Here is a 24424-nt window from a genome sequence, read left to right as displayed (position 1 = left end):
TGACATACTTCCTCTCAAGGGAAGTCAGGAGACAAATTGCATGTTGAGATAAAATGCTGGAATGCCTTATTTTTTCCCTATTCCACCTTAATTTCACCCTCATTCTGTGGCTATCTCATTCACCAGGTTACCTGGTGTTGAGCAGCCTCAGCATAGTACAGAAATGCAGTTGTTTTCTAAGAATGTTCAAAGACTTACAGGAGTTTGACCAGAACTCAAACCTGTGCTTCGGTTCTATGCAGCCTTGTAACCCTGCTCTTCTGGAATATGCTCTTTATTTACTCTCTTCTGGGCAGTCCCAGTGATCACTTTTAGGGTCCTGATTAGGGATCCTTCTCCTGAACTACTATCCTTCTCCTGAACTTATTATGCTGGTAACAGTGCTTTGTTTGCCTACCCTACAAACCTTGCCTCCTAACTGCTGGGATCCTGTTTGTGGTCATGATCCCTAATTTTGGAACCTCTGGGCTAAACAAAATCAGAGGAAGCTCTTCTCAAAAGAAAACAAAAACTATATTCATTTGCACAATAAATTGACAGGGAGCGATTCTATAATTCCAGAAACTGTTTCTTTAGATACCAGGATCACAGTAAGCTAAAATAAATATTTCTACCATCTGATACTGGTGCTTGCTGTAACTCTTTAGAGACAGTTAAAGCAGCAAAACTTAAGTATAGACAATCCTAATTTTCCCATTTCTTCAATGTAAAAAGAATGTAATGATATACCTTTCTCCATATCGTCTCTCAGTCTTCACTGAATGTCAGTTTTTTAGGACAGGGACTAAGTCATACCCTGTCTTACTCAGGAGTCTAGCTCAAAAGGGGAAACAAGCATCCACTGAGAATTCAAAGTACTACAACAGTATATAATATAGAAATATTTTAAGGCATTAAAACCACAAATAGTGGACACATATATTTTTCAATGCTAGCATGCTGCAGTGTGTGTCCAATAAGGACCTGCCCACATACAACAATCTTAACTCTAAACTTATAACTACAGTTAAAATAATTACAAATGCAATTTTATAATTTGTCATCATGTGTTTACTTCAAAATTGAAAATAACTCATATGCTTCTTACTATTATTTTTTAGCCTTTAGGTTAATTCTTTATGAATGATAGACTGTTCCACTAGAACCTATCCTCTTGAGAGGGTACTAATACCCTTTTGTCCTTTAATTTAATGCAGTGTTTCTTTTGGTTTTCAAGAAACAAATACCACAACAAAAAATAATCTATTAATTTTTGTGTACCTTAAAATTGTGTTAATTCCACAACTCTGTGGAAAGTTTAACTAATCATCAAAAAGAAAAAATGAAGATGCTGGTTGAATCTTTCCTCTATCTTGAATTTTCCTTATGCATAAAAAGAAATTATCATCCACTGTAATGATTTTTCTGTCTCTCTTTGCATTTCCTCAGACCTTCCAACCTAGACGAAATGATTAGATTCTTGGTTTTGCCTTATTTTGGGGCATTTTTCAAAGTGACTTTAAAATACTATTGAAAAAGAATTCAGACTTTATAAAGTGTGCTCAGACTACAGCAAATGATCTAGATCATAACCCAAACTATTGAAGGAGATAAAAGCTATTTTGAGTCCTAAATCTCATTTTATAGCAGTGCTGTGTGAGACTTGAAACAGAAACTGTGGACCTGTAGCAAAACTACTGCAAGCAATTAAGATTTTCCATATGCACCTGATAAATACTGTTAGCATACTGTTAAAAATGTTTCCAAGTCATTGATGTCTCTTGTTTTAACTGATTGTTGTACTCGCAGACTGGTGACTGACAGTGAATGACTTCAGTCAGCATTGGTAACTAGCAAACATCTTTATAGTGGGGTAATATTCAATGTGGGGAAAAACTAGAATAAAATGACTGAAACAGGACCTTGCACCAGCAAGTAGATTCTTTCCAACTCTAATCCATTTGGGGGATTTAATCAGATTTATTTCTATATTTATAGCTAGATTACCTAAATCTGGATAGATAGATTTTTGAAGATTTTGCCAACTTCCTGGAGTTAAATACAAATGTCCTTAATTTCTCAATATGATAAAAAGTCTATTCTGTTTGAGAATCTACTCTCCAAACACACTCTTTGATGCATGGTTAGGACAGTTTTGTGTTTCAGTAACACTAAACCAGGCAAATTAATAGGACCTTAACAGATTTGTTAATTAAACTTACAAATTGTGGATAGTTGGTAGTCCTTAGCAATACTTGACATTTAGAGTGTATAGCACTTTATAAACATTGAATAATTACTGTCTCAACATCTTTAGGTGCTAGGAAAATCATTTTATCATTAATGTGCAGACAAGGAAACTGAGGCGAAGACAGCTGTGCACTTTTGGAATATCCTACTCATTGGAAAGAGATAATCTCACTGTCCATGGCGCACTGACCTGGACATTTACAAAAATAGTAAGGAGACATTGGCAAGGTGATATTATTCCACTATATTGCAGAGTATGTAATGTAATGTTGCAATGTCTTTTAATGAAACTTCTATATATTAGTTGTAAGAATGAAATGCTCACTAGCAATTACTGCTACTAGTGAAGAGATACAGACTCAAAGGTAAATCCCATTCATCTCCTTTGGGTGGGAAAGTTAAAGAGAGATTTTTGAGTATACATTGTAAAACTAGAAAGTAAGAATTAAAAGAAAGAAAGAAAGAAAAAAGCAACAAGAACTGTAGACATTGTTATAAATGGTAAAGAACTAATAGCTGTGGTAGTCGATATCATTGCCAGGGAAAATTTTGTTGGTTTTTTTGTTGGTTTTCTTTAGGAGACTTTTGAAAAGGGAAAGTAATGCGTACACATTATTGGCTATAGCCAACATTTAGAGAACTGTTACAGTAAAGGTCTGTGAACATAAGAATAGTTTCACTGATATCAAATAGATCGCTCACATAAGTAATGATTGTTTAAATATGTAAACTTTCAGATTAGCATGTGGGTTTATGCCATCATGAAGTTTATAGGAAAAATATTTTGTCGAGTACATCAGGCTCTGTTTTCAGTTTATTTTTCTTTAATATTTGTTTCCTTAGTGTTCCATTATTTTGTTTTGGATGTAAATTATTGAACTGGAAAGAAATTGCCAGGAAATAGTTATGAAATGACAACAAATAAGATTTTACAATAATTAATTTTTGCACTGACATAAGCCTAAACTACTCTCTCTGATTGAGCTGATAAGACGAAATAATAAAATTGAAGTAATGTGAAGTCAGCTAAAGAAACATTAATGACATTATAAATATGAGCTTCAGCTATAATTCAGAATCAAATATGACACTTGCTTTATATTGAACTGTATCTATTTTAATAGTTACTGAATATAAGTTCTGATTTTATGTTGTCATTTTTAATATATTCTGAGGGGTTTTTATATATTTTTTACTTCTTGAAAAAACTAAATGCATTCAAAAAGAGAGACAAAGATATACTATCTGAAATCTGAAAAAAATATTTCTTTAGGATAATTCATACTCCCCTTTCTTAAAGACCAGTTTCACAAGATTTTTCCTATAACTAAGCAGGATTTAATCTCTCAAGGTCAAATTGAATCCTTCAAAAACCAAGACAGATAAGACTAATGAATTTTCCTGGTGGAGAAGACTTTGAGATTTCAATTTTTTGTCAAATTTAGCTAAAAAATGTCACCATTGTCAACTCTTAATAGTAGTGGAAATTTTATTTAGATTATTCTTATATACTTTGGCTAATTTGAGTAAACTATTCATAGTAAATAATTTACTGAGAGAATTTCAGTTTGTTTTTTTCACTCATTTAGCGAGTATTTTAATTTTTTTCCTTATTTTGGAATTACTTGACTATCTACCTTTTATTACACTGCTGCATAGCATTCAAAAACAGTTAGGGAAACAGTATATTCTTTCCAGTCATAACCAGAACTATGAAAATTATTTTAAAATGTCACTTAATTTACTGGAAAAATGGGCACTTGGCAAATGAAAATAAAGTAGTATTTTTACATGAAGAAACAGTCAGTGTGTTTCATCATATACTTTTGAGGAAGAGTCCAGGGTAATAGAAATAGCATTCTGTTCATAATTTTGGGTGAACACAATGACCTATGCAGATTCATAGAGAAAAACATCAGAAGATCTAATTTGACCATATAGTACAAACTCTTGAACTGAGTTCAAGGCTGCAATATTTGCTTTTGTTTTCTTCTTTGCTTTTACATACATGATTTTCAGAGATTTTTACTATTTTATACACAGTTTTATATTAGGAGAATTTCCTCATGGTAGAAAATGAACTGAAAGTAAAGCATATAACTTCATCCAAATTGCACTTTTTTGGGTTCAGCTTTTCCTGCTCTTTTTTTCCATTCATGACTGTGTCCACTCTTTCTTGATTCACCAAGTGTAACAGCATATTTTGCATTCTAATTCTTCTAGATAACATGATATGCTACTTGTAAGAACCATTATTTAAAAAAACCCATGTTTTGCTTTCTTGCACTATCCAGTGGAAAGGCAATTTCTAGATCTAGGGATGAATACCTAAAGATCAGTTTCTTCATTCAATTCTTGATTTATTTTTCTCTGCTGAAAATGTCAGGTGACAGTTTATTATAATACCTGTAATAATAAATTGTTGTATAACATAATAGTGTTTTATCTGATTGTTTAACAGCTAATTGGATGCTGTCCTACACTTAAAGAATAGGGTCCCCACATATTTCCATAGTGCACTGGAGATACACTCCACATCTCCCAAATCTGGTCATAATTCAAAACCAGAATTATTACTACCTAAATCAGGAAACTTTAAAATGCATATTTCTTAAATCAGTGAGAAAACATGGTTTAGTTTTGACTACAGCTAACTCTAAAATGTCATTCATTTCAAAATATCCCTGCTTCTTGTTAAGTTTAACATGTACTTTATGACTGTTTCTAGCTTCTACAAGGCTGACTGACTGATACATGGAGAGTGATTATGATCTTTCATATTTATAAAGTGTTTCAAACAGGAGAGAGATATTGAACAATTAACATGGTTATAAGTCCAATTATTACCATTCAAACCAACAGTTCAAACTAAAACCACAATTATTAATGAATTATTAATTAATATCGATACAATATGCAGGCTAGCAATAAATTTAAAATAACATCGAAACCTAAGCTATTATTGTAAATGTCCTGAAATCCCATATCCCTCATGCAGAAGTCAGAAGAACCAAATTCTCAGTTAGTAAAGGCTTAACAACAGATGGAAAGCTGACATTAAAGTTAAAAATGTCATGAGTTATCAACCATTGCCCTGCTCTACTTCTTGAAAAACAAAAATTAAAACAAATAAAAACCCCACACCACCACAACAACAAAAGCCACCCCAAAACCCAAAAGAAAAATCAATTAATCTGGAAATCAAGTTAATAAAAAATGCCATTTGAAGGTAGAAAATCCACTGCAGATAGTTTAGTCAAGTCAGTGGTAGTAACAGAGAAGGGGGCAACTGGACACATTTAGATTATAGGCAGGGTCAATGTCTTGATCCTGGTCAGAAGAGACTGAGGCATACTAGAACTACATGCAAGCCTATAACTTCTATTGGTTGGGCTACTACACCTGACTTAAATACTACTTTAAATTCCATTTAAACATTAAAAAAAATATTCTTTATGCTGAGGATGATCAAGCATAGGAAAAGGTTTCTTATAAAAGTTGTGGGATTTCCATCCTTGGAGGTATTCAAATGACAACTTGACACAGCCCTGAGCAACCAACTAGTATCATGACTAAAAGAGTCCCGTATCTACTGTGCCCTTTATAGGACAGATTACTTTGAAAGATCTCTAAACAGACCAAAACTCTTATTTAAAGAATATCCATTCTTAGAATGTCTTTAAATGTGTCTCCAGTATACTCTCTGGACCACAATAAAATGAATGTGTCACTATTATGTGAAAAATGACATAATATTGAAAGACACTTTTCTTGGTATTCTTCATGACAAAAAGTAGATATAAAAAAAAATAAAATATATAAAATCAGTACTTTTACTTGTGAATAACAAATGTCACTTAGAAGACACCTTCTCATCTAGCTGTAGTAGTCCACTCTGTAATAAGTCAGTCAGCTCTATAACAAGTGATCCAAAGAACATCCCCTGTTTGGAAATCAGAGATGTTGAAATGCAGGATAAGATAAAAAGAAAAAAAAATAATTTAAAATAATTTTTTAACAAGTCTTCCTCTATAAATCTGTATTAAAATATAAAATATAAACACAAATATAAATTATAAATCATAAATTGTAAAATATATATCCAGAAACACTTTTAAGTATTTTTCTATTCATTAAGTTATAACTAGATAGCACACTGATTTCTAGACAAAAATCCCATTGTTATGTAACAGTTAAATGATGAAAACTATAGATAACAGTTAAACTGTATGTCTGTGCATAGCCGACATATAATATTTGGCCACACTATTAATATGTAAGAAATATACTACTACTACTCTGTTCTTTTTCTAACAACATAAAAACAACCTAAATTGCATAAAACAACAAACATTATAAAATGAAACAGGCAATGTCATTTTAACATTTGCAGGAAATAAATTATTCTGCTCTAATACTGATATTTACATGGAGAATAATTAATACCTTCAGTGAACTAACAAGGAGTCTTATGGAAACTTAATTCATAACTGTATTAAAGTATTTAATTGGGTGCTTCATTGTTAAAATGAATAGATATTAATTAGACATGAAAGATCTGAAACTAGACAAGAGACTTGTTTGGATTCCCAGAATAGCTAATGAGATTTTTGGTGTCAGAAAAGGGAAAGAGTTTACAAAGGGTTATGCAGAAAATTAAGAATTACTAAGTGGTTTTGCACAAAAAATGCTGCAATTTCTCAGCAGCATCGGCAAGAAGACAACAGGACACATATAATTTAGGCCTTGGCAAAACAAACTTTATTTAAAAAATTTTAGTTAAAAATTTATTAGATTATATACCTGTGTCAATTAAACTCTAAAGTTTGTTTAATTGTTGTTATAACTATTAAAGGATGGAAATCATAAGAGGCTTGGGTTTTACAGACAGGGCACTGAGACATTAGGTTGAAATAGCTGTGGAATTTGTAACTTGAATTTATGGGATCAGTACACTGTGAAAAAGGTAAGAAAGACTGGAACTAAGGTAGTCAACAGAAAATGCTAAGAAGGTGCAAATGATTAAATCCTATTCTAGAGGAAATTTCTCTCTTCTCTTTCATGAGCACTCACCTAACCTGAGCATGTAAAGCAGACCATTTCATTCATGTAGGACTAGCTGGAGGGCTTACTTCTAATATCCAGTAGCCAAGCGATTAAAGCACTCAGTGGTGATGTGGAGTGTGTACATGCAAATTAAGTATTTAATGGGCTAAACAGACACATCGTAATGGCCTTCACTGGCTGATCATCAGCACACTCTCATGCAGTATGTGACAGGTTTCTGTCAAAGCCACATCTTTCTAAAGAAAACTGAACATCTTTCAAAGGATAAGCACAGATAAATCTATATTAAATCACAAACTATCTGGTGACCTAAATGACCCCTAAGAAAGAGCAGATGTGGAGAGAGATCACAGCTTGCTAAGAGAAATGAAAGGGACTGGAAGTGGAAAGTCTGCTTCACAAATAAGTAGGTATTTGTAGAAATCCTTTAAAACTAGCTCTGAAGATGCAAACATTGTAAAATGAAAACTGGTAATATCTTCGGAGCATATAAAATTATTATATTTTTTATAATAGGTTATGAAATTGATGCTTTATTCAGAGTATATAATGAGCACCTAGAAATAATGTTATTTTTTTCACAACCATTTGTTATGACGACATACTTTGTCATGAGTAACTTTTCCCTCACACCGTAAAACAGGTCAATATTTTTTTGTTGTCCTTGTGTATTTGAGCTCCACAAGAGCTCACTTAGCAAGCAGTTTAAAATTATCTTTCTGAATAGTCTGTTTTAGTCTCCATTATCTCAGTTTTGAGCAAATTAAAAAAAAATAAGAGAAATAGATTTATTTCATTTCTTTTGAGTCTTCTTATGGTGTTTATATATACTGATATTGCAGGGTGACTCCTGCAGCGTGTGCAGGAATTAACTGTGGGCACATCTAACAGCAAACGTTCCTGGTCACCAGAGTTTGCATATTAATCCTACTGTATTGGGAAGAAACTAACTGGAAGAAATTTGAGGGTTTGGGGTTTTTTTGCCACAATTCTGAAAACATGTTTTTACACTTGTGCTGCAGGAATTACCTTCGTGGGCAGCATTTCACTGCTACAGCATTCAGTTCCATGGGATAGTATTATTTTTCTGCTACAAGTTAGCCCATAAAGAGTCAACAAAGTACAAGACAGCCTTGGCTTTATCCCAGGGATGTATGAGTTAGTATTGATATGTTTGACATATATTTCAACCCCTGCAGAATTGAAAAACTGAAGAATGAGAACTGATTATTGGATATACATATGATGTTTATATCTGCTTTTGGATCTGTAGAGTACACTGTAAGGTACACTGTACCTTAATGTGAGTTAATTACTATGTCATGCTCTAGATGTGAGTTTTCTCTGCCCTAATAATTTGAGAAGGATATGTATGTCCTGCGTGTCCTGTGAATATATGTCAAGGTTTTTCCTCACTGTTCAGTTTTGCAACTTATTAGTGTTGAAAAGAACTGTCTCCAGTATGACAAAAGAATTGTAAGAAGATTTATACATAAGATTTTGATAACTCCCTGCCCTCCAACTGAATGCTAAAAATTACCAGTGAAGCTAAATTATTTGCTTGTGAAGTTCTGACTTTGTGTAATGCACATAGTTGAAATTCAATGTTATTGGGATGCCACACCTGAGGAGCAGTACATAAATCTGCATATTTTGTACAAACTAAAACTTTTCCTGATCTGATTCCATGGGCTATCTGAATAGGCCAATGGACTCAGAGCAATCCTACCTCTATCAAGAATATGGATATTTTGTTCTTCTTCTTTTTCTCCCCTCCAATCTTGAACCACAAGTTGATATACTGGGATAATTAAAAGAGTCCTAAAACAGGAATGTCTTCAGCTGGAGTTGCTATGAGAGAAATTGTACTGTGAGGCCATATCTGAACTTTTTAATGTTAAATATTTTTTGAGACTAATAAAAAGAATCTGAAGGAGCATAAAGAGTTCTGAATTGCATTTCTAAGTTTAGTTTTTACTTTTTTTAAAGAGAGAGGGAATGAGGAGTCTAATCTGAATTAAATGGTTAGTCTTCTTATAGAAAATATCTGTTGACTGGATCATAATAATTCTTTTCAAGATATATTCAATTATGTGTTAAAAAGAGCTTGTACATGGCATGTGTAACATGGTATTCTGATGATCACAGACCTAAAAAGACTATGCAAAATGGACCTCTTAAAGGACAATACATGTTTTTTTTTCAGAAAATAAATAAATGGTAGAGTCATTCCCCAGCAAGATCTACTCATGTTTGCAGGCAACAAATTGCAATTCTCATATGAATGATTCTGTTCCTTGTTGGTATTATGACCTAGCTACAACCACTTGAAATGTCATAAATGACACACAAAGATCAGAAATATTTAGTCAGATGATAGAGAACTTAAACTGGTTGTAAGAATATTTTGGATTTATAAAGGTTTACTTTGAGTATAGATTTAAATGTCAACTATGTTTTTTACAAGCAAAATCAGAAAGTGTTATCCCTGAACAGCTTTTTACACTGTGGAATATCTGAAAACTTAAAAATATCTTGGACAAAGGAGGAGAGACACTCATACTCCAAAATAAGGACATCATTCTCACCTAAGATGCAGAAGACAGGATTTCGTATTGGACCATGTATATAAAGCCATATGTCCACACAGATAAATAGACTTATTTTTACTTATCATCTGGGGGTGCAGGCTTCTCTTATTTCATCAGAAATGACTAGAGAGGTCTGAAGTTTGTTCCACCAAAAATCAAACTGCAGTGTCTTCTAGGGGAGGTGCAGGTGATGGTAAAATACAGTTCAAGAATGTTTTCTTTTTCATTCATTGACAGCTTGGATCATCATCAGGAGTCAGTGATACTAACAAGTAGGTGAAAAACAAGCAAATATTCAATTTTTGTAAGATGAAAGAACACTGGTAATAGGAAAGATTGTAGCACAAATAGAGAATTCTAATTGCATATTTTTTTGAATCGACATATTAAAATAGCAAATGCAAAGGCAGAAATAATGCACAGATTAATGCACAGATTGTGGTTAAACACCAGAATACATTCAGATATATTCTGTAAATTTCCTATAGTGGATACATATCTCTCTGGAGGAGCAAGAGGTACCTACAGAAAAAGACCTATAATGATACTTCGAGAGACTGAAAAGTTCAGTGTCCACAAACAGATAAAATAGAAGGTAGGGAACAGAAATTAACATCAACCAGAAAAAAAAAAGGCCTTAGGAAAGCCATTAGTAGACTAGCATATACCACACACCAGCAACTTAAAACTTACCTAAACAACTGGAAGTAGAACTGAAATCTGATCATGAGCATTTTATCACAGCTGTAAAAGTAAATTCTACTTTTTCTATTTGTTTTCCATTTTACTTATGTTGAAGAGGAAAGGAAATATGCTAAGGACCACTCCCATACAACTGTCTGTTCTGAATAAAACGTACAATATGTTGTGAATAAAGATCTCAGGTGCTGGGATCCTTACCCACACGACTTTTAAGAGTAAACTATTACTATTTCCAAGTAAAATTTCCATCTTTAGAGTTATTAGAGTCTATCCATGTATGTATGGGTATTTTGGGATTGTGTGGTCCACGTGATATGATATGTTCAATACTTAAATGTGAAAAAGTATTATCTTTTGGAAATGAACCCCTCTCTGGGGCTTCTCATTTTGGATAAGTGAAAAATTTCTGCCACATGCAGGTACAGTAGTTGCCCTCCTCTTGCTTTCAACAAAATAGTAAGCTGGTGAACAAGAGGAAAGGGGTACTAATATTCAGAGAGTCATATATGTATGCTGTCTCATCCCACACAGCGGGTTACAAGGAGGGTGAATCTTTCGAATTCCCCAAGAGCCTGCATGCTGGTGGAAGAGCCAGTCTCTGCTCGGCAGAGCTGCAGGGTGGGCCCAGTCACAACAATGACTCAGAGGAAGAATTGTGCTGGTGACTTTATTAACTGACCACTTTAGTAAGTGATTGGAGACAATTTGGCAACAACCAACTGATAACCATCCGGGGAATGAATAAAAGTACTTTGGCAGTGAGACTATTTTCCTAATAATCCATCATTGAACAACCAATCCCAATTCAACTCCTATAAAACTTATACACATGAATATATGTGAGAGAGAGAGAGTAGAAAGAGGAAAGAGAAAAGAGAGGATGAGGGGATAGGAAAAGGAGAATCACCACCCTTGGATCCATGTTGTTGTAGAGTAACCAGCATGATCTGTGGGTGGTGGGTTGACAAAGACATGCGTGGAGTGTTGCCTTTATATAGTCCTTTTTACATATGCGCAGTAAATTGTTTCAGAAGCTTATCATTTTCTCTGGCTTGTACCTGCACACTTAGGCAAGTTCTGTCTCTGGGCAACAACAGGAGGGAGAGGGAGAGAAATGGCCCACTGCCCCACCTCTGCAGAGCTTGCTCTGCTTCCCCCCCACAGGGTGTCCCACTTGAGTTGAGACATCCTCTTTACAAACAGTTTCTTGTTTATGAGCAGTTTGTGACATATGCGCATGTCATCTACATCTATAGAATGAATATTGTGACTGTCCCCTGTTGAGAATATCATCTGCCTTAAAAAGCAGAGAGGTAAAGAATTCTTCCTGAGTGTAAGCACAACAGAAATTTCCTAGAAAGACAAAGCTTATTGCTGAAAAAGGCAATGTTAAAGTATATAAAGGTCTCCCAGTTATAACTGGTGGAAGTTCATCCTTCCTAATGAACTATTTGAATCTTTAAGGAGCATTTGATACCACCAATCATAATGCTATTTCAGTCTGATTACTGTCTGCTGTGGGCATGATGTTCAAGGATGGCTGAGGATGGTCAGTCTCCTATTTCTCTTGTATAAACCATACCACTCTTGGGTGACTTCTCATTTAGATTCAGGTATGATGAGAAATATCTGTATATTGTATAATAACGCCTTACTTTTTTTCTAGCATGTTTTATTACCTTCACAGGGAGATGAAATGTACGTTTCTTGTTTGTTTGTTTGTTTGTTTGTTTGTTTGTTTGTTTGTTTTCCCCATGTTAACAAGCTGTGTAAGTTAATGGTAGCCAAAATGGGCAGGAGAATGTGGTAGTCTAGATGCTATGATTTGTCTGCTCTTTTGTCTACAGCCCCTGCCTTGTAGCAGACTTTGTTCTTCCTGGGAGTCTGTCTATGAGAGATCACGTGTTAAGGCTGCCTACAGGGTGGCTATGATTGTAAGCTGTGACTGCTAATAAAATGTTCACTCTACTTTGAATAAGTTTTTTGGTAGCAAAGATAAGTGGATTACAGTAGCCCTATATAGGAAGTTATTATTATTTTTAATGGAAAAAGATGAAATCTGTTGTTTCAGTTGAAACAGAATGAAAGTAGTCTTTCTGAATAGTGTCTTATTAGCAAGCAAATGAAAGATTTTGGGAGGGAAAAAAAAAAATCACAGTATTTTCTAGCAATTCAAAACCAGAGAATAAAAATCTGCAAGTGTGACATGGAAAATATCAGTCTTAATGTATGCAAGTAACTAGGCTGACCCTACTACTTTAAAGAAAATTATGAATAGTAGGATTTTTAAGTGATGAAAAAATGAATAGAATATAAATATTAGCAGATTTAAAAATTTTTTTAGTCATCACATCTCATAGGTCCTTCTTCTCATATTTTTTAAAATTAGACTTTTGTGATCAATGCCAAGGTCTCCAGAGAAGTAACCTTACAAAAAGCTGAAGGGCTTCTGTGTCACTGGAAATATATAGGCAATATCTTTGTGCTTGAGGTATTCCAGAGATGGCTCAATCCCAATAAACTCTGAAAAATCTCATGCCACAATTGTTATAGTAGGAAGGACTTCATTTTAGCATTTCTGAGGTTGTTTCCCTGGTTTTATTTCCCCATGTGCCTCTTTCCATTCCTTGTTTTTTACCTCTTCTCCATTCCCTTTCTCTCTTGGCTTCTGACTTAAGACTGAAATCAATTGTATCTTGCAGCATATGGCACTAACACATTGAAATGAGACAGCTCATCCACCCCTGACCAAACTAAAGAGAACCAGGAAGAGAAAGACACCTGCCAAACTCATCCAGATGGTATCCCAGACCAGGGAAGCAGTCCAGGGCCCAGAGCTGCACCTGTTATGCCAACCCGTCTACTCAAGGCTTGCAGATAAACCTGACCTACACTGACCCCAGTGGAGAGTAAATAGAAAGTGCATTTTCTGAATCTTTCTCATTCTGTTTTTCTATTGTTTCCTTTTAAAAATAAAAATAACTCTCAAAATAACATGTCCATATCCAGTGGAGGAATTTTATCCTTTTAGTGATAAAAGAAAAGAGTGTAATAAAACAAGAGAAAATGAGGTCCATTCTCTGAAACAAACATGGTATTTCTTACAAACCTTGTGTCTGTTCAATATCTACTCTAGTTTAAATACTTTTATTAATTTAATTTAATATAATATAATTTTGTTTTATTTTATTTTGTTTTATTTTATTTTATTTTATTTTAATTTAATTTTGTGCAAAGACAGAATGAGTTAATGCTTTTGCATTGTTGGGTCCACTCAGCCTATCAAATAACCATATATTCAGCAACTACCTCGTCTGCTTTTTTTTTCCTAGTAGAGAGGAGTAGGAGGTGAAGGTGGTAAAAACCAAGTGTCATTTTTCAGTGTACATGTTAGGAAATGATCTGAAAGTTAATGGATCTGGAGAGCTTGAGGGTTTACATTTGACCTGCTTATAGCTATTGGTTCAGGCCTCTCACAGTCGTGCAGCTGTTGAAATTCAACAGTTATTCTCAGTTTCTGGTAGAGTCAGCATCTATTTTTCTACCTACCAGTTTAATCATAGGTTTTCGGGAGTCTGGATCCATAAAGAGACTTAAGTGTCACAATGCTGACTATTGCAGAAAACATAACTTTTAGCCTTCCTGCTAAACAGTGGAATCCACAGCCCCAAGTTAGATTTACAGGTTCTCTGTCCATTACATAGAGAGAATGTCACATAAAAACTGGCTTTACAGAAAATAGTATTCTCAGTAAGAGACTGCCTAATCCACCTTTTGCAAAATATGAAAGCCGAAACATTATATATATGTGTTCTTACTCCTTTCAGAATTAGATATCTTCATTACCTCGGACATTTATATGTGAATTTTATTTTAGATTAGTACATGCATAGTTGGTCTTAGTTTTCTTCATTTGAGATCAAATCTGAGGAAGAGGAAAAGGTGGATTGGTGGATAAGTGGATCTTTTTGGGTGCCCAAAGAAATTTAGTGGCTAGAGACCTGGTGGTGAGATATATAGTCTAAATCAACTTATTTTCTCCAGTCAGCTCTCATACCAGGACTCATCTCTTAAAGGACAAGTTATGAAAATAGTATGTGATGACATTCTACCATGCTGAAGTTTTGCTAATACATAAAAAAGTTTGTCACTGGGAGAGCAGCAAGACTCATCTGGAGACCAAGACACTCTCTTCTGAATCCTGAGTTCTATTACCTGCTCCAATAAACAGTTGCTAATTTTATACACTATAGCATGACTTCAAAAGGACATGTCCAAAAGGGCTGAAGTTCAAATAAATTTAGTTCTTCCAAGGAAGCAAAAATCCTAGGATACCCAAGAAAAATCAAGTGCAAGGTGAGAGGTAGACTCTTGAATGAACTATGAACTGTGAACTACATGAACTATGGAAATTTCAATGAAATGTTACAGTAAACAGTTTTTTAAAAGACGTACTGGGTTTTGCACATGGATATGTAAGATGAAGAATTCAGAGTATTGAAGTACCTTTTACAGAACAGACACTGAGGGAGATAATTGCACTGGAAGCTGAAGACAGACATAATTGTTACTAGAGATGTGTGTCTTATTAATGAGAAAGTGTACAGAGAAACATGGCACAGAGCATGTGCCTCATTCAATCATTACAAGACAACAGGCAGCTATTGATGAGCCCTTAAGTAAGTACAACCAATTTGATAAGAGATTAATTAAAGTAACTGAACAGTCAAGAATTAAATAATTCTCCCATTTCAGTGTTTTAAGGGCTCTTAGGAGAGAAAGAAAGGGATGTTCTAAAAAAAACTTGAGGAAAACTTTGGTATTTCACGCAGGAAAGCATTGCTATACCCATTCCATTCCTTTCTCATTAGTCACCTGAATAAGAGGCAATGTCTAGTATCAAACACAAAGGAACCAGTTTGTGACTCAGAGGTCTACAACTTGCTTTATGGTGTATTGTTTCTATCAAAAGAATTGTCATTTTAGAGCTTAAGATGTGTAAGAAAGAGGACGAAGGTAGTAAATTCTGTCTGCCAGAGTCTCCTTAGCATTACTGCAACAAGGGATTCAAGTGTAGTCCCAAAAAGGACCACTTAAAATAATGATCTTCTAAAACCAGCCATCATTAAAGGCCACAGTGAGAGCACTCATGATCACAGCTTGTGGCATCTGTAAAGCTAAGTGGACTTGTATTGTTAGGCTGCAAATGCATAACCATGGTAATTCAAATGCAGGACATTCTTCTTCAGTTGACCCAAGATATATGTGTCCTTTACTAGGGTGAATGTCTAAGACAGCTTAGCCTAGGTCTTCCTCTTGCCTTGGGCAAAGTACTTACCTTCTGTAATTATGTCTCTACTTAGGAACATGAGCAGAGACACAGCTTGTGTCTAAAATAGAAATCTTACTTTTTGCTGAAAAAAAGGACTACCTCTAGTTAACTCTTCTCAAAGAGGTCCCTCAGTTTTAATAAGATAGAAGATGGACAGAATAGGCAATATCTATCAGCCTTTTAGTGTGAGATTACCTACAGAGATTTTCTAGTTTTGTAACAGATTTTCTCCATCCTGCTGAAGAAGGCTGGCAGCTACACTGGAGGCCTGCTATTCAAACTTAGCTGACAGTTAATGAGGCACCTCCATTTTTCTCATTTAAAACAATTGTATGATATTTTCTGTCTGCTAAGACAACCCAGCCTATCCTCAGTCTTAAACTTGCTGCTATACTTTCTTAGATTTTCCACATCTCTTAATGTTTTTCCATTATCAGTATATTCCCCTTCAAAAATCAGGCATATGCCATCCAGTTTCTCTATTTCTTTCTTGTGTTCTAGAAGGATGATTAAAATAAGCAAGAAAACAGAAACAAGCTTATCCATTTTTTTTCTGCTAGAGGTTAACCATATTGCTTCTTTTCCATGTAGTATACAAGATGTGAGAAGAGATGGGACCTTTCTTAATGAAGGCACATCTGCTTCACCCTTAATTGAATGACCCAATGAGATTACTGCTGAAGCCTTTTCCATCCTTAAAAGTTAGTTCACCCAGACTGATAGAAGTATAGACCAGCTTTACAATGCTGTGATCTATTGTAGATGTCTCAATCTTCCCTATGGACAAAACACAAACACAAATCTGTGTAGTGTTATCGTGATTAAGTGTCATGCAGGTAATAATGTTCTAAGAGAACATCTACAGCTACATGTACATGTACACCCCTATACATCTAATGTATATTTCATACATTTTCTTTAGAGTTTAAGTTACCTCTACTGAAGTGATGCCAGTAAACTGGTAAGCATATAATTCACCATGTTAACTCTATATTAATACTTGCAGATCTTTCGGTTTTTTTATCTGAAACCAAGCAGGAATATTTTTTAAACCATAAAGGAATGATTTTAGACAATTACATAATGTCTATGGCTTGCATCCAGTTCTAAAAAAAATTAAAATAGCAAAGCTATTAATATGGATGTTGCAGCTGCCAGAGTCCTTATAGAACAAAATATTTGTAAGTTGTCTGAATGGTTATTTAATAAATTTCAGTTTCTGTTGTCTGGGGCATCTACATGGCCACACTATTTTTTTCTTAAAAAAAAGGGTTTGCAAGAACTTGAGCTTTCCTCAAGACAAAAATAAACAGTTTGTCAATGTTGCTCTAAAGCTGTTAAGATCATTAAAATCAGTAGTGGATTCTGATGCCAGAAAGGACCTTATCCTCTTATATGATTCTTCACCATATGATGCTGGTGCAGTACTATTACACACTACAAAAACTGATGAACATATGATTGGTTTTATGTCCAGATCTATCTCCAGCAGAGATAGCGTATATTTGACTTCCTAACGAAAGTTGGATGAAGTTGTCTGCAGAGCAAAATAGTTCATTATTGCTTATTTAACTGCCACTACAGTGTACATACAAGGCAGAAAGCACTCCAGAATCTTTATACAATGGGTGTAAAAAGATCGATCTTATGTCAAGACAGGTCATTATGATCTTGTTTGACTGTTACTTTTACAAATAGACACACACCAATGCATAAAAGAACATTTTATTGTAACAATGAAGTTACAAGTGAAGAACTGTCAGAATGAAGATTTCTTGGTTATATGTAGAATCTCTAAGTGATGCTTTGGCCAATAAGCTATACCTCCTAGGCTAATCACTTACTGGAAGGTTTGAGGGGCAAATATGGACCAGCTATCATACCACCTCACTGGTGAATTTAGGTCTAACTGATAATGACTGAAGTTTAGACCTTGTGTGTCTGACAGAGAAAATGCAGGGGTATGTTACTAGGTAGCAGAAAACAGAATGGGACTCCTTTTAGTGGTCCTGTGAATCTTATTCCTGAGAACAGAGTTGTCCTGAATTAAATATATTTCAGGAGTGCCTCTTTGCTTCAATTTAGTCAGAAGGGAAGATGATGCCTGAGTTTCACTGGGATGGTGCACTGAGACTTTTCAGCTTTAAAGCTGTCATGCTGTGAGAGCCTGCAGAGGCTCTACGGATAAAGCTATGTAAGTCTGACATTTGCTGAATACAGTCCTTAATGATCACACTAGATCTCTCTGAAGTCATTTGTGATCTGAAAGCTGAAAAAACCCTGTTAAGGAAAAAGTAAAAAAGCTGTAATGAAGAAAAGAGGCACCCAACAATTCACATTCTGCATTTCTTGCAAGAAAGCTGTTCTCTGTGATCCTAAAGAACTGAGTTTTATGTCAGTTTATCTGAATAATTTTACAAACAAAATAACAGAGTTAGGTTTGCCAATTTAAATTCCATCTCACATTCCATTATCTTCTCTATATATAGACAAACACCAGAAGAAAGGCCAGTTATCTTGTGAATCTTATTTTGCTGAATACACTGCTTGGACTACAGCTTCTTCTCTACCTGGAAAACAGTACAGGAGAAATGGAAGAATAATGCTTGCATCTCATTTCTAAAGCATTTCCAGAAGACAGAATTAGGGCAAAGACATGGGTGAAAAGTATTTATGCTAACTGGAGCCATGGTACAAGAGAATAGTTCCTTAGATGTCCAAATGAAATGAAAAAGAATTTGAGAAAGGAATTTGGGAGGCAGGGAGGGCTGTGTTTTTTAAAAGGCTGGAAAAAGAATATGGGAATAGCAGGTCTTAACTAAATGTTTCGTAGTGAACATTAAACTCTTGATGTAGCCTTTATCAGCTGGTGAATCATTTGTGGCAGATTTTTGCAGAGACATCGTTTCTTTAAAAAATTGAAAGTATTGTGTCAGGAAAAGCATCTGAATAGTATTACTCATGATTTTATTTTCTTCTCTTCAGTTTATATATTTGTTATTGTTTTCTCACCCTATGCCTTCTCAGAGTACTGTGCTGAGACAAATGGGTACTCTTTCTTTTTAAGTATGTTTTTCCTCCTCGAAGACTTGTTTTGTTTTGTTTTGTCTGCCTGAGAGCAGCAAAAGAAACAAGTTACATTTGAGCACAGAGCAATAATAATACCATTGTACTGTTAGATGTGGTATTCTTCGACGAGAGGAGGCTACTGCATGTTTGTGATATTTGTGACCCTCCTCTAGAAAAATGCTGATATTTTAGTTCATAATAAGAATTACGTAGCAAAAATTAAAATCGAAAAGAGGGGATCATCCGAGACAAAGATATATTAAAAGTATGCATGCCATAGGTCTTAAAGACACTAAAAGGACAATGTTTCAAAGAAATATTGATATAACAATATACTTTTCAATGCCATATCACCATCTCAGCATCAGCAGCAGTGACACTTATTTCATATCATCTCTTTTAGGTGTCAGATTTAGCCTCACCGTTCAGTAAAGAGGAGAAGTAACTTTTCCATCCCACCTCTCCATACATACCTGCAACCCTCTGTAAGCTTCCTTCTATATTGTTACCACCGAAAATGCCTCTTCACTAACTGCTGATTTCTATACAGGCTATGTGGAGGATTCAAACAAAATATCAACATTTTGATTCAGAGCAGTAGAACAATTCTGAAGTGAGTTCTTTGGTCATGCCACAAAAAGTGTATTTGATACACACAAAGAGTATTTTTAATGAGTGCAACCAAAATTCCTCTGGAGGATAATAAACTAGGATCTCCATTCCAGTTGCTTACCAAATATGCACCACAAATTCATAAGGGTCTGAACCAACTACTCCACACTACCATGGGTTTCTTCAACACACATGTCCCATTAGAATTACATGTTCTTATAGATATGCTATTGCCCACTACCTCTGAGCTCTTTGACCTTCCCTTGACTCAAATTCATTTTGTTATCTTCTTCCAGCTGCAGTTCATTATTAATGAATCTTGTATATTGTGTCTCTCTCTTTCTTATTGTTGCCCCTTTATTATTGCTGTCTTTTGCAAAGGCAAAGATTCAATAATATCCCAGCTGGGTTCACAAGGAAATGACAGAGTTTATTCCTAAGGAAATGACAGCGTCCCAAAGTTTATGTGTCAGCAGGAAAGCCTTGTGGGAATATTTAACTGCTGATGGGTACCGAGAAGGTAGGCAAACAGTGCCTCAATTTGTATCAGAAGATGAACACTCTGTTTATGAAGACTCAGGACAACAACTGCAGTTTGGGTGCAATGCAGAAGATGGTCACCAATTACAGCACTCTTGAACTGATCTTTAGGTGAGAAGGTACCACCAGGACTGCTGTTTGATGCATACTCACACCTGAGGTCCAGGGATCACCATATAGGAAAGTTTTAGGAGTCTATCTAGCACTGCTTTATCATTCCTGTTTCTCACTGAGGACAAGAGCACATCTACATCTAACTTTTCAGCTTGCTCCCTGTCACAGATTGTATTGGAAACCCCCTCTGTGAGCACTCTAGTTTGCAACCTGAAAAAAATTGTGAAGTTCTTCTCTACCTGTCATTATTACATGTGCAGAGGGAGGGAGGAATGACAGCCCTGGTCTCAGAGTTGCTGAGAGATGACACAGCACTGAATCATAAAGGTTGTTTTGTCTTTAAAAGCTGACCTGAGGCTCTGAGCTGTGAGACAATCTTCTGCCTGGCATTTAGGTATGTCAGAAAATGCCTGCCCAGCGTGTGCCCTATGTGAGTCTAATTCAGCCCCAGTACTAACCAAGCCATAGTAATGCAGCCACCACAGGCTCCTTTAAAGACCTAAGCACATGGTTCCTTCCCTTTTTCAAAAGTAGTGGGTTATGAACTGATGGTATGATCAAACCACACATAGGATGGTTTTGTGTCATATAGCCTTTCGATCTCTGCCTACAAACTAGAATGACAATCAGGTGAGAGGGTCTTTTTATTCAGGATACAAAGTAGTTAATGATAATGTTTCTCCTTCCCCCTCCCTCCCTCCTTTTTCATCATTCACAAAGTCTCACAGGACACTCCAGCCCTTAGTGGGCTACTGAGAGTAAGAAGTGGCAAAACAAACCTGCTCCTGGGATTTCACTGGGTCATGGATTTTTCTTCATGTGGTTTTGAGTGGCCACTTCAGGCTTAGATGGCTAACAGTTTGCAGGGATGACATCGGGTACAGGTCTTCATCTCTAGTTTTAGCAGACAGTCTGAAGGTAGAGGCTCAACTGTGGGTTGTGAACTTCTTTGCGATCAGGCTAAGAGGAAGGCATGTTTTGTCATATTTCCAGACACACTATCACTTCTAATGGAACACAGTCTCACTGCATGCTATTTTGTTACTTGGTTTGAAATGAGAAACAGCAAACTTTGTCAGTAAGAACTCCAGGCTGCTGATTCTGAAAAGGGAAACATTATGGTGTTTTGCACAGTCTTTATGGCACACATCCCAGACTTGGATGGGCAGTTACATGGTATAGAGCACAGTCACAGAAAACATAGGCTAGGTAACCTGCTACCTTCTAAGACTTCAACAACTGTACTTGGGAGCCCTCAGAGCAATAAATTATTTGGGTGGTTTTTTTACTTTTTTTTTTGTGTGTACTCTTCTTATAGAGCAAGCTACACAAAAAATGTTAAAAAGTTACCATTACTGTGGGCATTATTTTTTTTAATAGAAAGCACTATATTTTTGAAGACACTTGGAGAATCCCGCTCCACTTCCCAGTGTGTAACGCAGTCCCAACTACCTTGGATTTAGTCAACCAAACGTACAGTCTATTTCCACTCTATTAAGGTTTATACCTTCCTTGTCCAGGTACAACCTTATGATCTGTTAATGAGAGGAATAAGTAACATTTCCCAGTGAACCAGCAGGAACCAAATACGGTGAATTATTATTTCCATCCTTTCAAAGAAAGTAGTAAATAGCCAAAAAAATTGAAATAGGAATGTGTAATTAACCACACTGAAATAATCCAGAAATTTACTAGTGGATAATTCAATAGACAGTTCCCACACAGTTTAAAAACACATGGTAACCAAAGCCTGGAAATTTTTCTTGATGTTTTCCATCTTATTCTAACAAGAAGGTTTGGAGAATGACATCTAAAGTCTTGATCATTATTTTGCCCACAGTAGTGGGTATGTTGACCTTAAACTGCTCAGGCCACTGATCAGTAGAGGTTGTGTTGCGGGGCTTCACAAGAAGGAGGGATTTAATATAGGTATGATTTTCTGAAATGCTAAGACAACATAAATAGTAGTAGCTCACAGTGTTGTCAACTCACAGAAGAAAGCCTACACTGCCTCTGCAAAAAGAATTGTACATTCATTGCTAGTCATCCCATATCCCCAAGACAACTAAATGTTGGTGTGTTAGTTGGACACAAGCAGGAATAGAAACAGGCAAGAACACAGGCAGGAACAGAAACTAGGTTTGTTTCCATTTGTGAGGTTTGATTTGAGACATGTTGGAGTGGGCTGTGATATGCTACTATCATTTGCCTGACAGAAAAAAGGCCACTTGGTAATGTGGTAAGGTTTTGTGGAATTTCTTTATTTTTTATAACTTTGTATAACATTTAAGATGGAAATATTCAGTCTAAGAGACAGAACTAATCTGTCTTGAAGTAAAACCCCAGACCACATATAGTGTGCTGTAAGGACAGAGCTTCAGTTTATTCACTCTGCCTATTGTACCATTAGTAAGTAATTACCTGCTAATGTAGACCTAGCCAATGAAGCCTGGAGGCTGTGTTAAAATTTCTCTTTGGAAATCCTCTCCATAGCCCTGTCTTCAAACCATCCAACTTCATATGGTTCTTTGGAGATGAAGAATGATCCCTGTCATGCTAGAAAGAGATAGCAGTGATAATACAAAAAAGACATGTCAGATCAGTTATATTCATGGAGAGGGCCAATATCTGGAGGACAGTGAGAGTAACCAGCAGGGAAAAAGATAACTAAAGAAATTCTTTTGTAGTCCCCTTTGATTTTCTCTTTAGTCAATGAGATGGGAATGGGAAATATATAACATTTCTATTCCTAGCCATACCACCAGAGTAATCCCTGCCATTAATAAAAATTATTTACCTGTGCCTAACTCTAGCTTTGTTTTTCTGGCCATCATCATAGTGCTCAAATGTTATGCAGTTTAATCAGAGCTTTGTAATAAAGACCATAACAGAACTTTAGAGAAAAGCTGTGTCTTTCCTATTATCTCTTCATAGGTAACAAAAAACAAAACCAATAAAAAAAGTCCAAAAATGTTAGGGGACAAATTGCGTTCTCCAGTAAGCTTGCAGATCTATGTCTCACTGAAGTTAAGAGTCACAGGTGCACGTAGGAGGGTAAAGAGATGAGATCCAATCTATATATAATCCTTCTTGAATAAAACTGCTGTCAGGTATTCAAGATGTCCTCTTTCCAATGTTTATTCAGAATGTATTTTTGGTGTAGCTGGGAATATTATACTAACAAATAAGCAAGCCTGAGTAATGAGAATGTAGCACAGCTGATATTCTTAAAGGTAAATATGAGAATTTGTATCACTTCTAGTATAAATGCAGATATAGCCCCCAACACTGATGTGTGATGAGTGACTAATGTCAGCTCATCATGAAAGACTACAAAGGCAAAAGAAGTTCTCTGATCATGAATCCTCCCAAGATACCATATAATCATTTAAAAGCCTTGGAGTTTCTGAGTAGAAGAGAAGTAGCTAAAGCTTAGTTATAGATTTATTTATTTATTAACAAATGTTCTGATGATTTCTAAGCAAATCTATATTAAATATTTTTCTAATATTCTAATTTTCTCTCCAGCAAGTTATGATTTCATAGCTGTTTTTTTCATGAACAGAAATGTATAGCTACCAGTAGGAGTGGGAAAGGTCCACACATAATCAAAGTATGAAGTAAATTTGTTCAGACTATGAAACACTAATGTAAGTGGTCAAACAACACACAGAAAATAGGGTCAAATTATTTCAATTGTTTTGATTTGAATCTGGAACATTTTCAATTATTCTGATTAAAGTATTCTGGAATTAAACATAAAAGGAGAGACAAAAAGGAGTTATATCTGACCACTGGTCCATGAAGGAAGGAGACCAGATCTGATATCAGATTGATATTGATATAAATCTGGGGATTATTCCAGTGAAGTTCAAGAGAAAAATTTGCATCTGAGTATATCAACACATCAGAGGTCTAAAGCTCTGATCTCTAGTCTAAATTAGTTTTTGACTTGGACTGCAGAAATGCACTGGGAATAAAAATGCAGTAGAAACCCTCTTTAAATATCCCAAAAGGCAACAGTTCTTGGTCAGAATATGCAGATTTAAATGAATGATATTCATCCTATTAGCTCATCTTCAGCACACAGAGAAAGAGTCGAGGAATAAGAGACCAGGCTCTACAGTTTCCCCATAATCCTGTATGCTGGAGTCAATAAAGAAATAAT

The sequence above is a fragment of the Strix uralensis genome, chromosome 2, assembly GCF_047716275.1.
Source record: "Strix uralensis isolate ZFMK-TIS-50842 chromosome 2, bStrUra1, whole genome shotgun sequence".
NCBI lineage: Eukaryota > Metazoa > Chordata > Aves > Strigiformes > Strigidae > Strix > Strix uralensis.
Note: the sequence above shows the minus strand (reverse complement) of the source record.